Genomic DNA, 22138 nt, shown 5'->3' on the forward strand with positions numbered 1-22138 from the left:
TAAGTGTATGTATATTGTATGTATGTATGTATGTAGTATGTATGTAAGTATGTATGTATATGTTGTATGTATGTATGTATGTATGTAAGTATGTATGTAAGTATGTATGTATGTATGTAAGTATGTAGTAAGTATGTATGTATGTATGTAAGTATGTATGTATGTATGTAAGTATGTATTTATCAGACATGGACTCGTTAACAAACACAACTTTTTGTTACTGATGTTTGAAAAATAAAATCAGATTTTGTCTTGAATTCCTGACAGACGTTGATTTGAATGGGTTTGGTATGATTCAGGATCACAAACACAAACAAACCTAAACATAAACACAAACAAACACAACATAAACACAAACCCTCACCATGTGACTTTCCTTCTTCACGTACACTTTCACACACACCTCCACTTGTCCGTCTGCTCCTTCTCTCCACAGATCCACCAACTGAAATTACACACAGATTTAGTTCAACCATGACCTGGACTGGACTGACCTGGACTGACCTGGACTGACCTGGACTGACCTGGACTGACCTGGACTGGACTGACCCGGACTGGATGACCAGGACTGGACTGACCCGGACTGGACTGACCAGGACTGGTCTGACCCGGTCTGACCAGTGGAAGTACACGCAGTCGTCAGTTTCACGGCTTCGTTTACATAATATGTCATTATGTAGGTCTATCACACACGCTCATTAGCATACAGGGTGTGGGCGGGCCTCACCCTTACACTACATGCATGATAAACCTACACTATGACCCCCCCATTAGAAGACCACGTCTGCCTTACCCTGGTTCTGCAGTACCTCTGTACATCTGACAGAATCCCACACATTCTGTTCCATGGGTTCGTTTCATATGTACTGAAGTCAAGTACGGTAAACCTGCACAGGAGTGTGGGTGGACCCTGCGGAGCCGGCCCAGACCCGGTCCAGAACGGTGGGACTCACCTGGGTCACAGAGTAGGGGACCTCCTGGGGCAGGTTCTCCAGAAGCTTCTCTCGGACCAGGCTGGTGCAGATGTCCTGGGGGGTCTGGTCCGTCAGAACCCGGCTGTGGAACCGCCACGGCCGGGTTTGGCCGCAGCCACGAAGTAGGCCTGAAACAGAACCAGGACCAGGACCAGGACCACTTAGTAGTTTGTTCATGTCTATTCATTTGGTTCTTTATTGGTTTTGTTCATTGTCTCATGTTATTTATTATTTTATAGATTCTGTTTCCATTTCTGTTCATTTTATTGATAATTTTGGTTGTTTTTGTTTTTTGTTCTTATTTTATTCTTTACTTCACTTGGTATATTTTTTGTGTATTATCGCATTATTTCATGTTGTGTAAATTGTCTGATTTGTTTTTGTTCAGTGTCTTTAAGTGATCATACACCCAGTGTGTGCATCTGTCACTGATCCAACTCCATGGGTTTACACAAATACAGAGAAATAAGTAAGTAAATAAATAAAAAACGCAAACACATACATACATAATAAATAACAAAAACACATAAATACATAAAGAAAGAAAACATAAAGAAAGAAAGAAAGAAAGAAAGAAAGAAAAAAAACACAATAAATTAACAAATAAATAAATAACAAAACACAAATAAATAAATAAAATGAATAAACAATTACATAAATAAATAAATAAATAACACAAAATATTAATTAGTAAATAAATAACTAACAAATAAATAAATAATGCAAATGAATAAATAAGATCGATCGATCAATCGATCGATAGATGTTTTATTACCTAATATTCATTTTTTATCAGTTTTGTTCAGTTTGTGGCTCATTTTGTTGATTTTATTTACTATTTGACATATATAAACCAAGTGTGTGTGTTAGATAAGGTGGGTTCTGGGCTGGGTTGTGGGTTCTGGGCTAGGTCTGGTTGGGTCCGTGGTCCCACCTTCAGTGTGTCCACGTCCTCTTTGTCCATCGCTGACATCTGAAGACGTCTTTGAAGTTGGACCACCCCCGCCGCGTCCTCAGCTCCTCCAGCTGTTCTTTACTGAGGCCGGACCCAGGGTCGGCACCGCCCTTGGGCCTCCGTGGCGCCGTTCCGGTGAAACCGGATCCGGGTCGGGCCTCTTCTCAGCCCAGGGGGGTTTCATGACGGGTCGGACCCGGATGTGGCGTCCGTTCACCACGCCGCACGCAAGTCTGCGGTGATGTCCAACAGGCGGTCCTTGGACTTCAGCAGGTCCACCTGAGACACAGACCAGAACCAGAACCACAGAGAACACACATGAGACTGACCCGGTCACAGTTCTGGTTCCTCTGGGGTCCACACTGAGGTTCAGACCTGTGGGTTCTGCTGTTTTTCATCTGTTCACTGACAGGTTGGTTTGATCTGATGAATGAAATAAATAACAGAACCATCGACAGAATTCACCCTTTCATACATGAACGACAAAAACAAGCGTCCACATCTGTGGAGATGCATTTTATTCTGGAAAACAACCTGACGTTCACACGCATCTGGAATGGTCTTTAAATAGGTTTTATTACCTCCGCCAAGGAGGTTATGTTTTTACCAGGGTTTGTTTGTTTGTCTTGTCTGTTTGTTTGTCTGTCCGTTAGTGTGCAACATAACTCAAAAAGTTATGGACAGATTTGGATGAAATTTTCAGGGTTTGTTGGAATGGGATGAGGAAGAAATGATTAAATTTTGGTGGTGATCGGGGGTGGGTGGGGCCCACGGGGGGGGCAACTGATCAGCCTTGGCGGAGGTCTGCGCTCTCCGAGTGCTTCTAGTTTAGAAAGTACGTTCCCTCCTCAGGCACAGGAAACCACACATTTGGGCTGTTCTTATTTAATAACTGTCGAAACTGGAAAACACGATGATGACACCGTTTCTTTTTAGATGGATTTGTTCTTTAATTGTTATAAAATGTCTTTTACACTTTTCATCTAAATCTGTGAAACTGTAAAACCACGTCTGGTTCTGAAGAGGTTCACTGTAGGACCAGGGACTGTTTCATATTTTCACTTCCTGTTTCACTTTCACTTGTTTCACTTTCACTTATGATTCACTCTTCCACTTCCTGTTTCACTCTTCCACTTATGTTTCACTCTTTCACTTGTGTTTCACTCTTTCACTTATGTTTCACTCTTTCACTTCCTGTTTCACCCTTCCACTTCCTGTTTCATTCTTTCACTTATGTTTCACCCTTCCACTTCCTGTTCACTCTTCCACTTCCTGTTTCACTTTTCCACTTCCTGTTTCACTCTTTCACTCCTGTTTCACGCCTCCACTCCCTGTTTCACTCTTCCACTTCCTGTTTCACTCTTTGACTTATGTTTCACTCTTTCACTTATGTTTCACTCTTCCACTTCCTGTTTCACTCTTTGACTTATGTTTCACTCTTTCACTTATGTTTCACGCTTCCACTCCCTGTTTCACTCTTTCAATTCCTGTTTCACCCTTCCACTTCCTGTTTCACTCTTTGACTTATGTTTCACTCTTCACTTCCTGTTTCACTCTTTCACTCTTTCACTTCCTGTTTCACTCTCACTCTTTCACTTCCTGTTTCACTCTTTCACTTATATTTCACTCTTCCACTTCCTGTTTCACTCTTTCACTCATGTTTTACGCTTCCACTCCCTGTTTCACTCTTTCACTTCCTGTTTCACCCTTCCACTTCCTGTTTCACTCTTTGACTTATGTTTCACTCTTCCACTTCCTGTTTCACTCTTTCACTCTTTCACTTCCTGTTTCACTCTTTCACTCTTTCACTTCCTGTTTCACTCTCACTCTTTCACTTCCTGTTTCACCTCTTTCACTTATATTTCACTCTTCCACTTCCTGTATCACTCTTTCACTCATGTTTCACTCTTTCACTTCCTGTTTCACTCTTCCACTTCCTGTGTCACTCTTTCACTCCGTTTCACCCTTCCACTTCCTGTTTCACTCTTTCACTTATGTTTCACTCTTCCACTTCCTGTTTCACTCTTTCACTTGCTGTTTCACTCCTTCACTTCCTGTTTCACTCTTCCACTTCCTGTTCCACTCTTTCGATTATGTTTCACCCTTCCACTTCCTGTTTCACTCTGTCACTTATGTTTCACTCTTCCACTTCCTGTTTCACTTTTCCACTTATGTTTCCCTCTTCACTCCTGTTTCACTCTTCCACTTCCTGTTTCACTCTTTCACTCATGTTTCACGCTTCCACTCCCTGTTTCACTCTTCCACTTCCTGGTTTCACTCTTTCACTCGTTTCACTCTTTCACTTCCTGTGTCACTCTTTCACTCATGTTTCACTCTTTCACTTCCTGTTTCACTCCTTCACTTATGTTTCACTCTTCCACTTCCTGTTTCACTCTTTCACTTCCTGTTTCACTCCTTCACTTCCTGTTTCACTCTTTCACTTCCTGTTTCACTCTTCCACTTCCTGTTTCACTCTTTCACTTCCTGTTTCACTCTTCCACTTCCTGTTTCACTCCTTCACTTATGTTTCACTCTTTCATTTCTCAGCTCAGATAAATGAGTTAAATAAGTGGAACCTTGTTGAGGACGAGGACAGCTGGGACGTCTGGATGTTTGGACAAAACACTTGAGGACCTCCATGTCAAGTCTGTTGCACGTCCATCGGTCAGCGACGTCCACCATGACGACCACTGGGGACAGACACACAGAAACACACACACAGACACACACAGACACACACACACAGACACACACACAACACACAGACACACACACACACACACACACACACGTCAGCATCATGTTCAGAACAGGTTGAACTCAGACACAGAAACAGTAAAAAAAACATACTCAGATCAGCTGTTTTTCACCGAGTTCCATGGATCCACGAGCAGAGGACTTCTCCAGCTGATGTCTGAAGGAAAATACACACACAAACACACACACAAACACACACAAACAAACACAAACACACACATTATATCACAAAATCACATAAAAAACCCACATAATTCAACCAAACCAACCAGTGAATAAACATTCGTCACTTTTGACTTTGGATGGTGTGGTGAGTCCAGGAGTGTCCAGAAGAATCTACACAAACACACACACAAATTATAGGTATCATTCTGGATGAGTCTTTTGTTGCTACTGTTATTATTGTTATTATGACTATTATTATGATTATTATTATTGTCATTATTATTATTATTATTAGTGGTAGTAGTAGTATTAGTATTATTACTATTATTGTTGTTGTTAATGTCATTATCATCACTATTATTGTTGTTATTATTATTATTACTGCGTTATCATTATTATTATTATATTATTGTTGTTGTTGTAATTAGGCCCGAGCCGAGTAAAGCCGGTGCAGGGCCTACTGAGTCTGCAGTGGGCGCATGGGGACGAAATCGCCAGTGACGCGGTCGCCTTTCGCCACTGTCGCCACTCTCACACATTTTCACATTCACGGCACTGAGACCTTTCCGACGATGTATATGACATGTGCACAAATCGCATATTTACACCTGCTCAGAATGAATGGGAGTCAATGGGACACGCCCACTCGGGGTCAGTCACGCGGGTGTAAGCGCACGACACGTGACATCTGACCCCACACACATGTGGGGGACCTCGAGAGCTTTCAAATACAGTCAAATACGTGGTTGCCACGGAAACGCCTATATTGTTCTTGCTCAGATTATTATTATTTTTATTTTTTAGGCCCGAGCCGAGTAAAGCCGGCGCAGGGCCTATTGAGTCTGCAGTGGGCGCATGGGGACAAAATCACCAGTGGCGCGGTCGCCTTTCGCCACTGTCGCCACTCTCACACATTTTCACATTCACGGCACTGAGACCTTTCCGACGATGTACATGACATGTGCACAAATCGCATATTTACACCTGCTCAGAATGAATGGGAGTCAATGGGACACGCCCAGTCGCGGTCAGTCATGTGGGTGTAAGTGCACGACACGTGACATCTGACCCCACAGACATGTGGGAGACCTCGAGAGCTTTCAAATCAGGCCAAATATGTGGTTGCCATAGAAACGGCTATATGTTCTGCTCAGATTATTATTATTTTTAGGCCCGAGCCGAGTAAAGCCGGCGCAGGGCCTATTGAGTCTGCAGTGGGCGCATGGGGACCCAAATCGCCCAGTGACGCGGTCGCCTTTCGCCACTGTCGCCACTCTCACACATATTCACATTCAGAGCACTGAGACCTTTCCGACGATGTACATGACATGTGCACAAATCGCATATTTACACCTGCTCAGAATGAATGGGAGTCAATGGACACGCCCAGTCGCGGTCAGTCATGTGGGTGTAAGTGCACGACACGTGACATCTGACCCCACAGACATGTGGGGGACCTCGAGAACTTTCAAAATAGGGCAAATACGTGGTTGCCATAGAAACGGCTATATGTTCTTGCTCAGATTATTATTATTTTTATTTTTTTAATTTTTTTTTTTTTTGTCTTATTTTTCTTTCTCCTGCGCTTTGAGCTCAATTTTGACCCTCTGAACATTTACGAAAACTCACCAAATTTTGCCTAAATTCAGAAGTGCGAGAAATTGAATTTACATATAGGTTTCGTAGATGTCGGTAAAGAAATGTTGCGGCAGCGCCCCCTTGAAAAGTGGAAATGCATTGCGCCAATGGAGCGCGTCCAACATAAAGTTTGTCGTAGAGCCACGAAAATCGGTAGACAGATCATCATGAGGAGACAAACAAAAAATATTATTATGGCCACACCCCTAAACCAACCCTTTGTCGGCCATATTGGATTGAATTTCCAAAATGCTGAGTCAGCGTTTTCGCTGAAGTTGTATTTTAACTATCTCCTACTAAGCCGTTTGGCCAAATGAGCTCAAAATCGGTGTACAGTATCTAGAGAAGTGGGGGCATCAAAAGTTAGCCGAATTTTTGAATTGGCATCACCGTTCTGTATGACAAGGTTGCAAACTTTGCGAAGTTTTTTTGAAAATTTACCATCACAAAAATTGCTTCAGCTCAGACATACGACACCGATTTGGCTGAAATTTGACTCAGACGTCCATCTCCCAGGCCTACACCCATTTATTAAAAGAAATGAAATTTCGCACTATAGCGCCCCCTACAAATGTACATTTACAAAAATGACATCAGTTCGGACATACGAACACCGATTTGGCCTCAAATTTGACTCAGACATCTGTCTCAAAGGCCTACACCTATTTATCAAAAGAAACTGAAATTTTGCAATACAGCGCCCCCTGCAAAAATTTTTAATATTTTTTTTCTTAAATTGCTTCAGTTCGGACATACAAACACCAACTTTGGCTCAAATTTGACTCAGACGTCTATATCCCAGGCCTACACCCATTTATCAGAAAAAATTTAAATTCGGCGCCATAGCGCCCCCTACAATGTTACATTTACGAAAATTACTTCATGTTAGACATACGAACACCGATTTGGCTCAAATTTGACTCAGTGGTACATCTCACAGGCCTACACCCATTCAATGGAACAAATTGAATTTCGGCTTATAGCGCCCCCTACAGATTTATTTATACAAAATTTTGTTCAGTTCGGACATACGAACACTGATTTGTCTCAAATCAATTGTCAACGTCCCAGGCCTACCACCATTCATCAGAAGACACAAAATTTGGGGCTAGAGCGCCACCTGATGAACGATGAGATACTTCCACTGGACGTGCCCTTGGCGAGGGCCTTTAGATGCCGCTTGCGGCTTTATTTTTATTATTATTATTATTTTTTTTTTGTCTTATTTTTCTTTCTCCTGCGCTTTGAGCTCAATTTTGACGCCCTGAACATTATGAAAACTCACCAAATTTTGCACAAAATTCAGAAATGCGAGAAATTGAATTTACATATAGGTTTCGTAGATGTCGGTAAGAAATGTTGCCGCAGCGCCCCCTTGAAAAGTGGAAATGCATTACGCCAATGGGAGCACGTCCAATGTAAAGTTTGTTGTAGAGCCACGAAAATCGGTAGACAGATTCATCATGAGGGAGACAAACAAAAATATTATTATGGCCACGCCCCAAAACCAACCCTTTGTCGGCCATATTGGATTGAAATTTCCAAAATGCTGGGTCAGCGTTTTTCGCTGACGTCGTATTTTAACTATCTCCTCCTTGGCCGTTTGGCCGAATGAGCTCAAAATCGGTGTACAGTATCTAGAGAAGTGGGGCATCAAAAGTTAGCCGAATTTTTTGGATAGGTGTCACCGTTTTTGTGTGACGACGTCGCAAACTTTGCAAAGTTTCTTGTGAATTTACCATTACAAAAATTGCTTCAGCTCAGACATACGAACACCGATTTGGCTGAAATTTGACTCAGACGTCTATCTCCAAGGCCTACACCCATTTATTAAAGAAATTGAAATTTCGCACTATAGCACCCCCCTACAAATGTAAATTTACAAAAATGAAATCAGTTCGGACATTACGAGCACCAATTTGGCTCAAATTTGACTCAGACATCTGTCTCCCCGGCCTACACCTATTTGTCAAAAGAAACTGAAATTTTGCACTACAGCGCCCCCTACAAAAATTTTTAATATTTTTTTATTAAAATTTCTTCAGTTCGGACATACGAACACCGATTTGGCTCAAATTTGACCTCAGACGTCTATCTCCCAGGCCCTACACCCATTTATCAGAAATATTTGAAATTCGGTGCCATAGCGCCCCCTACAATTTTACCTTTATGAAAATTACTTCACGTTAGACATACGAATACCAATTTGGCTCAAATTTGAATCAGTGTTCAGTCTCCCAGGCCTACACCCATTTATCAAAAGAAATTGCACTTCGCTCATTAGCGCCCCCTAATAATTTACCTTCACGAAAATTGCATTAATTCGGACATACGAACACTGATTAGCTCAAATTTGAATCAGTTGTCGATCTCCCAGGCCTACCCCCATTCATCAGAAGACATTGAAATTTGGTGCTAGAGTGCCACCTGCTGAACGATGGGACATACTTCTACTGGACGTGCCTGTGGCGAGGGCCTTTAGATGCCGCTTGCAGCTTTAATTTTTCTTCTTTCTTTATTTTTTTATTTATTTTTTCTTCTTCCTGCTCTTTGAGCTGAATTTTGACCCCCTGAACATTTATGAAAACTCACCAAATTTTGCCGAAAATTCAGGAGTGAGAGAAATTGATTTACATATAGGTTTCGTAGATGTCGGTTAAAGAAATCGTTGCAGCAGCGCCCCCTTGAAAAGTGAAATGCATTGCGCCAATGGGAGCACGTCCAAACATAAAGTTGTCATAGAGCCATGAAAATCCGGTTACACAGATTCATCATGAGGGAAACAAACAAAAAATATTATTATGGCCACGCCCCTAAACCCACCCTTAGTCGGCCATATGGATTGAAATTTCCAAAATGCTGAGTCAGCGTTTTCGCTGACGTATTTTAAACTATCTCCTACTAAGCCGTTTGGCCAAATGAGCTCAAATCGGTGTGCAGTATCTAGACAAGTGGGCATCAAAAGTTAGCTGAATTTTTTGAATCGGTGTCACCGTTTTTGTGCGACGAGGTTGCAAAGTTTGCGAAGTTTTTTTCGAAAATTTACCATCACAAAAATTGCTTCAGCTCAGACATATAAACACCGATTTGGCTGAAATTTGACTCAGACGTCCATCTCCCAGGCTTACACCCATTTATTAAAAGAAATTGAAATTTCGCTCTATAGCGCCCCCTACAAATGTACATTTACAAAAATGACATCAGTTCGGACATACGAACACCGATTTGGCTCAAATTTGACTCAGACATCTGTCTCAAAGGCCTACACCTATTTATCAAAGAAACTGAAATTTTGCAATACAGCGCCCCCTGCAAAAATTTAAATATTTTTTTATTAAATTGCTCTCAGTTCGGACATACGAACACCAATTTGGCTCAAATTTGACTCAGACATCTATATCCCAGGCCTACACCCATTTATCAGAAAAATTTAAATTCGGCGCCATAGCGCCCCCTACAATGTTACCTTTACGAAAATTACTTCATGTTAGACATGCGAACACCAATTTGGCTCAACTTTGAATCAGTTGTCAATCTCCCAGGCCTACACCCATTTATCAAAGAAATTGCCACTTCGCTCAGTAGCGCCCCCTACAAATTTACCTTCACGGAAAATTGCATCAGTTCAGACATACGAACACCGATTTGGCTCAAATTTGACTCAGTGGTACATCTCACAGGCCTACACCCATTCAAAGGAACAAATTGAATTTCGGCTTATAGCGCCCCCTACAGATTTATTTATACAAAATTTTGTTCAGTTCGGACATACGAACACTGATTTGTCTCAAATCAATTGTCAATGTCCCAGGCCTACACCCATTCATCAGAAGACACAAAATTTGGGGCTAGAGCGCCACCTGCTGAATGATGAGCATACTTCCACTGGACGTGCCCTTGGCGAGGGCCCTTTAGATGCCGTTTGCGGCTTTAATTTTTTTTTTTCTCCTGCACTTTGAGCTCAATTTTGACCCCCTGAACATTTACGAAAACTCACCAAATTTTGCCCAAAATTCCGAAATGTGCAAAATTGAATTTACATGTAGGTTTCGTAGATGTCGGTAAAGAAATGTTGCGGCAGCGCCCCCTTGAAAGTGGAAATGCATTACGTCCAATGGGAGCACGTCCAACATAAAGTTTGCCGTAGAGCCACGAAACTCAGTACACAGATCATCATGAGGAGACAAAAAAATATATTATTGTGGCCACGCCCCTAACCAACCGGAAGTCGGCCATATTGGATTGAAATTTCCAAAATGCTGAGTCAGCATTTTCGCTGACATCGTATTTTAACTATCTCCTACTAAGCCGTTTGGCCGAATAGAGCTCAAATGGCATACAGTATCTAGAGAAGTGCGGCATCAAAAGTTAGCCGAATTTTTGGATTGGTGTCACCATTTTGTGTGTGACAACGTCTCAAACTTTGCAAAGTTTCTTCGCAAATTTACCATTACAAAAATTGCTTCAGCTCAGACATACGAACACCGATTTGGCTCAAATTACACTCAGACATCCATCTCCCAGGCCTACACCTATTTATCAAAAGAAACTGAAATTTTGCACTACAGCGCCCCCTACAAAAATTTTTAATATATATATATATATTTTTTATTTTTTTTTTATTAAAATTGCTTCAGTTCGGACATACGAACACCAATTTGGCTCAAATTTGACTCAGATGTCTAACTCCCAGGCCTACACCTATTTATATGAAAAATTTGAAATTTGGTTTCATAGCGCCCCCTACAATTTTACCTTTACGAAAAGTACTTCACTTCAGACATACGAACACCAATTTGGCTCAAATTTGAATCAGTTGTCAATCTGCCAGGCCTACACCCATTATCAGAGAATTGCCATGTCGCTCAATAGCGCCCCCTACAAATTCACCTTCACGAAAATTGCATCACCTCGGACAAATGAACACCGATTTGGCTCAAATTTGACTCAGTGGTACATCTCGCAGGCCTACACCCATTCAATGGAAGAAATTTAATTTAGCTGCATAGCGCCCGTACAGATTTACTTATACAAAAATTTCCTTACTTCGGACATACGAGCAATGATTTCCCTCAAATTTTAATCAGCTGTCAATCTCCCAGGCCCACACCCATTCGTTAGAAGAAACTGAAATTTGGTGCTAGAGCGCCACCTACTGAACGATGGACATACTTCTACTGAATGTGCCCGTGGTGAGGGCCTTTAGATGCCGCTTGCGGCTTTAATTTCATTTATTTTTCTTCTCCTGCTCTTTGAGCTCAAATTTGACCCCCTGAACATTTATGAAAACTCACCAAATTTTGCCGAAAATTCAGGAGTGTGAGAAATTGAATTTACATATACGTTTCGTAGATGTCGGTAAAGAAATGTTGCTGCAGCGCCCCCTTGAAAAGTGAAAATGCATTGCGCCAATGGGAGCACGTCCAACATAAAGGTTGTCATAGAGCCACGAAAATCGGTACACAGATTCAACATGAGGAGACAAACAAAAAATATTATTATGGCCACACCCCTAAACCTACCCTTAGTCGGCCATATTGGATTGAAATTTCCAAAATGCTGAGTCAGCGTTTTTGCTGACGTTGTATTTCAACTATCTCCTACTAAGCCGTTTGGCCAAATGAGCTCAAATCCGTGTACAGTATCTAGAGAAGTGGGGCATCAAAAGTTAGCCGAATTTTTTGAATCGGTGTCACCGTTTTTGTGCGATGACGTTGCAAACTTTGCGAAGTTTTTTCGAAAATTTACCATCACAAAAATTGCTTCAGCTCAGACATACAAACACCGATTTGGCTGAAATTTGTCTCAGACGTCCATCTCCCAGGCCTACACCCATTTATTAAAAGAAATTGAAATTTTGCACAATAGCGCCCTCTACAAATGTACATTTACAAAAATAAAATCAGTTCGGACATACGAACACCGATTTGGCTTAAATTTGACTCAGACATCTGTCTCCCAGGCCTACACCTATTTGTTAAAAGACATTGAAATTTCGAACTACAGCGCCCCCTACAAAAATTTTTAATATTTTTTTATTAAAATTGCTTCAGTTCGGACATACGAACACTGATTTAGCTCAAATTTGACTCAGATGTCTATCTCCCAGGCCTACACCCATTTATCAGAAGAAATTTCCAATGTCGCTCAATAGCGCACCCTACAAATTTACCTTCACGAAAATTGCATTAATTCAGACACATGAACACCGATTTGGCTCAAATTTGACTCAGTGGTACATCTCGCAGGCCTACACCCATTCAACGGAAGAAATTTAATTGTAGCTGCATAGCGCCCCCTACAGATTTACTTATAAAACAATTTCTCTTGTTTGGACATACGAATACTGATTTGTCTCAAATTTGAGTCAATTGTCAATGTCCCAGGCCTACGCCCATTCATCAGAATCAGTATCTAGAGAAGTGGGGCATCAAAAGTTAGCCGAATTTTTTGGATTCGTGTCACCGTTTTTGTGTGACGACGTCGCAACTTTGCAAAGTTTCTTTGCGAATTTACCATTACAAAAATTTCTTCAGCTCAGACATACAAACACCGATTTGGCTCAAATTTGGCTCAAAATTGAAATTTGGCACTATAGCGCCCCCTACAAGTGTACATTTAAAAAAATGACATCAGTTCGGAGATACAAACACCAATTTGGCTCACATGTGACTCAGACATCTGTCTCCCACGCCTACACCGATTTGTCAAAAGAAACTGAAATTTCGCAATACAGCGCCCCCTACAAGTTTTTTTTATTTTTTTTTAGTAAAATTGCTTCAGTTCGGACATACAAACACCAATTTGGGTCAAATTTGACTCAGATGTCTATCTCTCAGGCCTACACCCATATATCAGAAAAAATTGAAATTGGCGCTATAGCGCCCCTACAATTTTACCTTTACGAAAATTACTTTACTTCAGATATAAGAACACCAATTTTGCTCAAATTTGACTCAGTGGTACATCTCGCAGGCCTACACCCATTCAATGGAAGAAATTGAATTTTGGCTCCATAACGCCCCAGACAGATTATTTTTCCAAAAATTGTTCAGTTCGGACATACGAACACTGATTTGTCTCAAATTTGAGTCAACTGTCAATCTCCTAGGCCTACAGCCATTCATCAGAAGACACAAAATTTGGGGCTAGAGCGCCACCAACTGAACGATGAGCATACTTCTACTGGACGTGCCCTTGGCGAGGGCCTTTAGATGCCGCTTGCGGCTTTAATTACAAACCTCAAAAAAGAAACCTGAACACCATCATCACACCGCTTCCTTCTTACTATCTGTGTATCGTCTTTGGTATTACTATTATTATTTTGTCTGAGTCTTTTTCTGGTTAAAATTCTTTTTTCCATCACCACACCACTTCCTTCTTACTATCTGCGTATTTTCTTCAGTTAAAACTCCCAGCGTCTGCGTTCTCGTCGTATGAACCTTCTTGGAAACTGCGAAAACCTACAGGAAGATAAGACAGACATTAAAGCCGGTTCCTGTTTAGCCGTTTACAGAATCTGCCTGGTTCTGGTTCCGGTTCTGGTTGTGGTTTGGACGGACCTTGCGGCCCAGGAGCTGGTTGGACAGCGTGGACTTGCCAGCGTTGGGCGCTCCCACCACAGCCACCTGTAGAACCCTGGGCTTATCGGGCTGATCCGGAACCTTCATCAGCAGAGACGTTTGTTCAACTGAAACGAGAAGAACGGGCCTTTAGAGCAGGTCCACATCAGACCAGGGTTCAGCAGGACTGGGTCTGGGTCCACAGGTCTGGTTTTACCGCTGTCCAGAGGGACCGAGGCCGGGAGGCGCTGGCCGCTGTCCGCCTCCAGCCCTTCGCTCTTCATCAGTCTGCTGAGGAAGACCTCCGACGAAATAGAAGAGGAGGGAACCCACCAGAACACACCTGTCCGTCCACAGGTACGAGGGGCGGGGCCTATGAAAGACAGACACATGATCACATGATCAGCAGCAAAAAACACACAAACTAATGACACACCTGGAAGTACAGAGAGGGGTCTACGGTCTGAGCGGAACCATTATGATGATGTTCATTAGGCCCGAGCCGAGTAAAGCCGGTGCAGGGCCTATTGAGTCTGCAGTGGGCGCATGGGGACCAAATTGCCAGTGACGCGGTTGCCTTTCGCCACTGTCGCCACTCTCACACATATTCACGGCACTGAGACCTTTCCGAAGATGTATATGGCATGTGCACAAATCGCATATTTACACCTGCTCAGAATGAATGGGAGTCAATGGGACACGCCCAGTCGGGGTCAGTCATGTGTGTGTAAGTGCACGACAGGTGACATCTGACCCCACAGACATGTGGGGGAGCTCGAGAGCTTTCAAATAAGGCCAAATATGTGGTTGCCATAGAAACGGCTATATTGCTCTTGCTCAGATTCTTATTTTTCTCCTGTGCTTTGAGCTCAATTTTGACCCTCTGAACATGTACGAAAACTCACCAAATTTTGCCTAAAATTCAGAAGTGCGAGAAATTGAATTTACATGTGGGTTTCGTAGAGGTCGGTAAAGAAATGTTGCGGCAGCGCCCCCCTTGAAAAATGGAAATGCATTGCGCCAATGGGATCTCGTCCAACATAAAGTTGGTCGTAGAGCCATGAAAATCGGTAGACAGATTCATCATGAGGAGACAAACAAAAATATTATTATGGCCACGCCCCTAAACCAACCCTTAGTCGGCCATATTGGATTGAAATTTCCAAAATGCTGAGTCAGCGTTTTGCTGACGTTGTATTTTAACTATCTCCTACTAAGCCGTTCGGCTGAATGCGCTCAAAATCGGTGTACAGTATCTAGAGAAGTGGGACATCAAAAGTTAGCCGAATTCTTTGAATCGGTGGTACCATTTTTGTGCGATGACGTTGCAAACTTTGCGAAGTTTTTTCGAAAATTTGCCATCACAAAAATTGCTTCAGCTCAGACATACAAACACCGATTTGGTTGAAATTTGACTCAGACGTCCATCTCCCAGGCCTACACCCATTTATTAAAAGAAATTGAAATTTCGCACTGTAGCGCCCCCTACAATTGTACATTTACAAAAATGACATCAGTTCAGACATACGAACACCGATTTGGCTCAAATTTGACTCAGACATCTGTCTCCCAGGCCTACACCTATTTATCAAAAGAAACTGAAATTTTGCACTACACCGCCCCCTACAAAAATTTTTATTAATATTTTTTTATTAAAATTGCTTCAGTTCGGACATACGAACACCAATTTGGCTCAAATTTGACTCAGATGTCTATCCCCCAGGCCAACACCTATTTATATTAAAAATTTTAAATTTGGTGCCATAGCGCCCCCTACAATTTTACCTTTACGAAAATTACTTCACTTCAGACATACGAACACCAATTTGGCTCAAATTTGAATCAGTTGTCAATCTCCCAGGCCTACACCCATTTATCAGAAGAAATTGCCATGTCGCTCAATAGTGCCCCCTACAAATTTACCTTCACGAAAATTGCATTAATTCAGACATACGAACACCAATTTGGCTCAAATTTGACTCAGTGGTACATCTCGCAGGCCTACACCCATTCAATGGAAGAAATTTAATTTTAGCTGCATAGTGCCCCCTACAGATTTATTTATACAAAATTTTGTTCAGTTTGGACATACGAATACTGATTTTTCTCAAATTTGAGTCAATTGTCAATCTCCCAGGCCTACACCCATTCATCAGAAGACATTGAAATTTGGGGCTAGAGCGCCACCTGCTGAACGATGGACATACTTCTACTGGACATGCCCATGGCGAGGGCCTTTAGATGCCGCTTGTGGCTTTAACTATTATTATTATTATTATTATTATTATTATTATTATTATTATTATCACCGTCATCATCAGTATTATTATTATTATTATTATTATTATTATTGCTATTATTTTAATTATTATTGTTATTATTATTATTATTATTATTATTATGACTAAACTCATGACAGAGCTGAGAGTCAAACAGACACTGATGCAGAACCAGGTGAGAACAGAACAGTTCTAAATGATCAAATACTGATGAGGCTGCGTCATTAAACTAGTTTGGACTCAGACCAGGTCCAGGTTTGTCATTAAACTAGTTTGGACTCAGACCAGGTCCAGGTTTGTCATTAAACTAGTTTGGACTCAGACCAGGTCCAGGTCCAGCAGCTGTTTGCTCTTTTTCTGCTGTTTCACATCTTCTTCTGTCTGAACATCATCTACTTTCACTGCTTCCCTTTGACATAAACCTTTATTTATTTATTTATTCATTTATTTATTTATTATCTACAGAGTTTTTTGTCACATGTCTAAATTCTTTATTATTCATAGTTTATTTATGTTTCTGTCTTTTTTAGTGGAAAAAAACTACGCTTGAAAAACTCCTTCTGTTCCTCTCATAAACATGAACTGAATGACTATAAATCCTTGAACTATTTAATTATTTGGCATTGAATTTAATTCCAGATAAAACCTCAAACATCACAGTCAGTGACATTCACAGTAATATTATTATTATCATTATTATTATTATTATTATTATTATCATCCATTCTAACGTGTGGATTCTTTTATGACGAACACATACGAATCATTTAAAGATGAAGGATTTAGTGTCTCTACATAGTAGTAGTTTTATCTCGAGCTCATAGAATCATACATGGTCAAAAAATGAAATAAAATTTTTCTGCACTCAAAGGAGTGTGCAGAAGTATAACTTATTGACTCCACCCCCTTTTTTACAAACTAATAATCAAAGTAGATCTGCCTCCTTTGGTTTAACACATATTTTCTTCTGTATATTTTTACAATAACACAAAACATCTGCACAAACCATTCACGTACACTTTTTTAGTCACCTCACACACAATCAGATTTACATAATCAACCATTTTTAATATAAACTAAAATATTTATATACACTTAAAGTATTTACTCTAAATACAATAATCAAAATATATATCTTATCATGATAACTAGTTAACTACAATAATATCTTATTTTATGCGTACTTCTGCGTTATAACTGGATTTTCACTTATTCAGATAATGTTCTATATTTTGTTATTATAGTGGATTTATACGTCCTTTTAAACGCACAAACTGAAGAAGACATTTTTCAGTTTTGCTCCAGATTATTCCACAGATGAACCCTCTAACACAGATACACTGGCTTTGTATGTTTGTTCTGCACTTCATTTTCTTGTAGATTTCAGTTCCCCCTAACCCTTTCATGCATGATGTCCATATTTGTGGACACATAAATTAAGCTCACTTTCCAAAGGGTTATAAAGGCAATATTCTCCAAACCACATGGGGACAGTCTATATAGACCCTAAGCAATACAATGAAAAAAAGAAGAGTCTTGGTTTTAGAATTTGGACTGCTGTGATCTCATAAAGTTAACCTGCTAAGACCCAGCTATGGGTTTCACAGCTTTATAAAAATAAAAAATAAAAATAAAAATTACTGTCCACCACAAAGGACATTCCATAACATAAAAAATGTATCTGAGAAAACTGCTGCATCACAATGTTTCCAATATAGGCAATTATTTGATTTAAAAAAGCTAAAACTTATATATTTCCAAGTCTCAGGAGGTTAAATATCCTCTTAATTAGGGATGGAACCATATGAACATTTCAGATCAGGGTTATTGTGACCAAAATGATCACAGTTCTCATTATTATCGCGGTATTGTTGAAACTGTGCTCAAAATGTTCAAAAAGTACTGATACACACACTGAAGGAATTTAACCAAGTTGTATTAAAAAAAAATAAAAAATATAATACCAGTCCCACTGTCCCTTCTGTGTCAGAAACGTTCACATGTTAACCCTTAGTGGTCTGAGTCTATTCTGTCTGTTTTTCAGTCCTTTTGATTTGGCCTTTATATACTATAGAAACAAATGTTTACTATACCCATGTTTGGATCTGTTTTTTCAGCACAACTTCATCTATATCATCTGTCTGTTATTTTTCACTTTAACCTACTATAAAAACACAAAAGGACAAAAAACACACAAAATATATATAAAATTTGATTTGAAAAATGTATATAATTTATTGCATAAATAACACACAGATGCCTAACGAACCTTCTTAAAGACTTTAAAAGTGAAAATTGGTTCCAAATATTAGCTACATCAGGGTTCTCGCTGGTGTCATTGAACGTCGGGGCCCCTGACGCTGTCCCTGGGGGGCCCCGACACTGACATCTGACCCGCGACGCTGTCTTTCAACCAGCGTAGCAGTGTTTTTGTGTGTGTGTGACCGTCCAGTGTAATGAGAACCAGATTTGAATGTGAATAAATCTATTCCTTTGTTTTGGCTCAAAGCGCTGCAGACAGGAAATGACAACAATAGAAGCCACACCCCTTTGTGTGCCTTGGTACTGTCCGACCCCGCCCACCAACATCACTTGCCTTAAGGCGGCCTTACACTGTGCGACTTTAGAGACGATTTCTCACTCGTGCGACTCTTTCTGGGATCGGGCCCGATGTGCCTCTGATCGTGTGTGGTGCTTGGTGCAGTGGACATGGGCTAAAGAGAAGCCATTAGCACCTCACCACCACCTCACCACCAGCAATCGTGTGTTCGCAAGGAAAACGGAGCTGTTTGAAATCCTGCTCGCTCCTCGTGAGTGTATCGTACTGTCACAGCAGTGCCACGAACCCATGGGCCTCAAATTCTCACACTGTGCATGCGCCAACACAGACGCGTACAGTAGCGTACAAGCTATTGTCCTGGTGCAGTTTAGCTGTTGCAGCTTACAGGGGTTGGACAAAATAATGGAAACACCTAACATTGTGGCATCATAGAAGGTGTTTCCATTATTTTGTCCAACCCCTGTGCCTCTAGTTCCGCTGTAGGATGATAGCCCATACTGTCCACGTCTGGACAACCAATGCCTGCACCGAACACATGGTCGTCTTTTCTTCTTTTTTGATCCCTCACAGATAATGGCACATATTACCAAAGCAGCTCGTTGGTTTTTGTTCAGCACTACCATTTCGTGGCTCACACCAATACACAATCATCTATGCAGGATTCCTTGGTATTTTAACGTTGTATTTCCGGATACAACACTCAAACGTGTGGTGCGTCCTCTGGTGTATGGTCCTACAGTGTGGGGTATCCTCTGGTGTATGGTCCTACAGTGTGGTGTATCCTCTGGTGTATGGTCCTACAGTGTGGTCTATCCTCTGGTGTATGGTCCTACAGTGTGGTGTATCCTCTGGTGTATGGTCCTACAGTGTGGTACATCCTCTGGTGTATGGTCCTACAGTGTGGTGCGTCCTCTGGTGTATGGTCCTACAGTGTGGTGCGTCCTCTGGTGTATGGTCCTACAGTGTGGTGTATCCTCTGGTGTATGGTCCTACAGTGTGGTGCGTCCTCTGGTGTATGGTCCTACAGTGTGGTGCGTCCTCTGGTGTATGGTCCTACAGTGTGGTGCGTCCTCTGGTGTATGGTCCTACAGTGTGGTGTATCCTCTGGTGTATGGTCCTACAGTGTGAGCAGTCAGGTCGCATACGAGCGTCGGTCCGTACAGTGTGAGAACATGAATCGTGAGTCTGACTGTACGACTGATTCGCACAGTTTGAGATGGAGCTGCGTGCAACGATTGACATAATCGCACAGTGTATGGCCGCCTTTACGCTCATTGGCCGACAATGAGACTTCAATCAATTTATCTGATTTAAACAGACCGATCACCCGTGGAAAATTAGATCTAAACTGTAGCCAGTGCGTGCATGTAGTGTGAGTGCCGCTCCCATTATCCCGAATTTCGTGCCAGTGAATATTTTTCTACGATTATGTCTGTGTTGAAGCACGGGAGCAACGCCAAACGTGTACATGGTGCCAATACACTGTGAAAAAACCCTAGTGAGAACCCTGTATATACAATTATAATTGTAATAAATTCAAACTCTACTCAAATATTTGACATAAAAGCAGATCTTTACATTGGCATTTTCCCCTAAAAGTGCAGTAATCAAACACAGTTATCCTGATAATTAGAATTTAAATGGTAATACTAGCCGTCTGTGATTTTACCACCGTTTATGGCTATGTTGGTAATGGTTATTTCCCTACTCTTAATAAAACCATTATACATTATATATATATATATATATATATATATATATATATATATATATATATACATAATAATCAAAATAAATTTAAACTTTAGCCTAATTCTGAATATATAATCAATCCCCCCCCCCCCAAAAAAAAAAAAATCAGGATATTTTTTTTTCATAATTCATGCATGAAAGGGTTAAATTCTAATTCCTTTGCCTGGACTCAAACCTCTCCTGCAGACTTGGGGGGGCATATGTTCATGGGTTTTAGACATTATAATAAGAGTATTAAGGTCGACAGGATCGTGTAGTTTTAGAGCTCTTACTTTTATAAATAGTGGATTTGTTGGAGCTAAATACTGTGCTTGATTGACAAGATGAATTGCCTTTTTTTTCGTCCTGACATGTTACCGGTTTCCAGATTTCCTCAGTCTTCTCAGGTCCTTGAACGCCTCTGGATAAAGCTCATATTTGTCTTCTTTTATCGGTTTTTCCTTCAGTCAGAGTTTCCGTTTTTTCTTGTAAATACAAAGTGATGGTTGAACAGGTTTGATGAACACTGACCTGATGAAGGGAAACAGGACGAAGCTTCAGCAGAAACCAAGCGGGACGAGAAGAACCGACTACAGACTCTGAGCGCCATGACACAAAAAACAACAAACAAACAAACAAACAACACAAAAACCACCGTCCACAGGGTCCTTCAGCCGATAACGGGTCCGTCCGGGTCTGAATATCCACCGTGTTTACGTTCACATTGTCCGCAGGTGGACGCCATGATGGTTTGACCGAAGAAGATCCACTTCCGTCCACGTCACAGCATCTTCCGCCCGGGTCACAGCGCCCCCTGTGGGCCTGGAGGAAACAGCAGCTTTTTTTTTTTTTTTTTTTTTTTTTTGAACTTGTAAAAACATACAAACTCTGAATGAGGATAACAACATAGTAATACAAATGAACATAAATGATAAAAATCGGACCAGTGTCCCTGTATCTTAGCGTCCAAATTCAAAGCTTCGGTAAATGTATCCAGATCCATTTATTCTGCCCCAGTTCTGTGTATTTATTCTATTACAGAAATAGTCCATGTTTTGCTCATATTCAATCAGATCTGTAAAAAATTCAAATTCACACTTGATATCATTGATACTGATTTATTGGATCCATCCACTTCCTATCTGTTATAATGGGAACATTTGTCAAAGTGGCATCAGATCCAGAATCAGATCCAGATCCAAATCATTTCAATCCCTTGTGTTGACGTCATCATACAGCAGCTGTAGACCAAGTGTGAAGTCAGTTGGAATCGTAGTTTCAGAGAAGAAGACAACTGCAAGTTTTATAACGGACAGTGACGACAGACGACGACAGACAATAATAATAATAATAATAATAATAATAATAATAATGGATTGGATTTATATAGCGCCTTTCTAGACACCCAAAGCGCTTTTACATTATTGACCCATTCTTCATTCGCTCTCACATTCTCCCTCTGGTGGAGGTAAACTACACCTGTACCCACAGCTGTCCTGGGGGGGGGGGCAGACTGA

The 22138-nt window shown here is 41.0% G+C and overlaps 1 pseudogene; it reads right to left on the bottom strand.

The window, feature by feature from the left end:
- Positions 1–358: 358 nt before the first annotated feature.
- Positions 359–21393, bottom strand: LOC115416710 (GTPase Era, mitochondrial-like; annotated as a pseudogene).
- Positions 21394–22138: the final 745 nt, after the last annotated feature.

The sequence above is a fragment of the Sphaeramia orbicularis genome, unplaced genomic scaffold (genome assembly GCF_902148855.1).
Source record: "Sphaeramia orbicularis unplaced genomic scaffold, fSphaOr1.1, whole genome shotgun sequence".
Lineage (NCBI taxonomy): Eukaryota > Metazoa > Chordata > Actinopteri > Kurtiformes > Apogonidae > Sphaeramia > Sphaeramia orbicularis.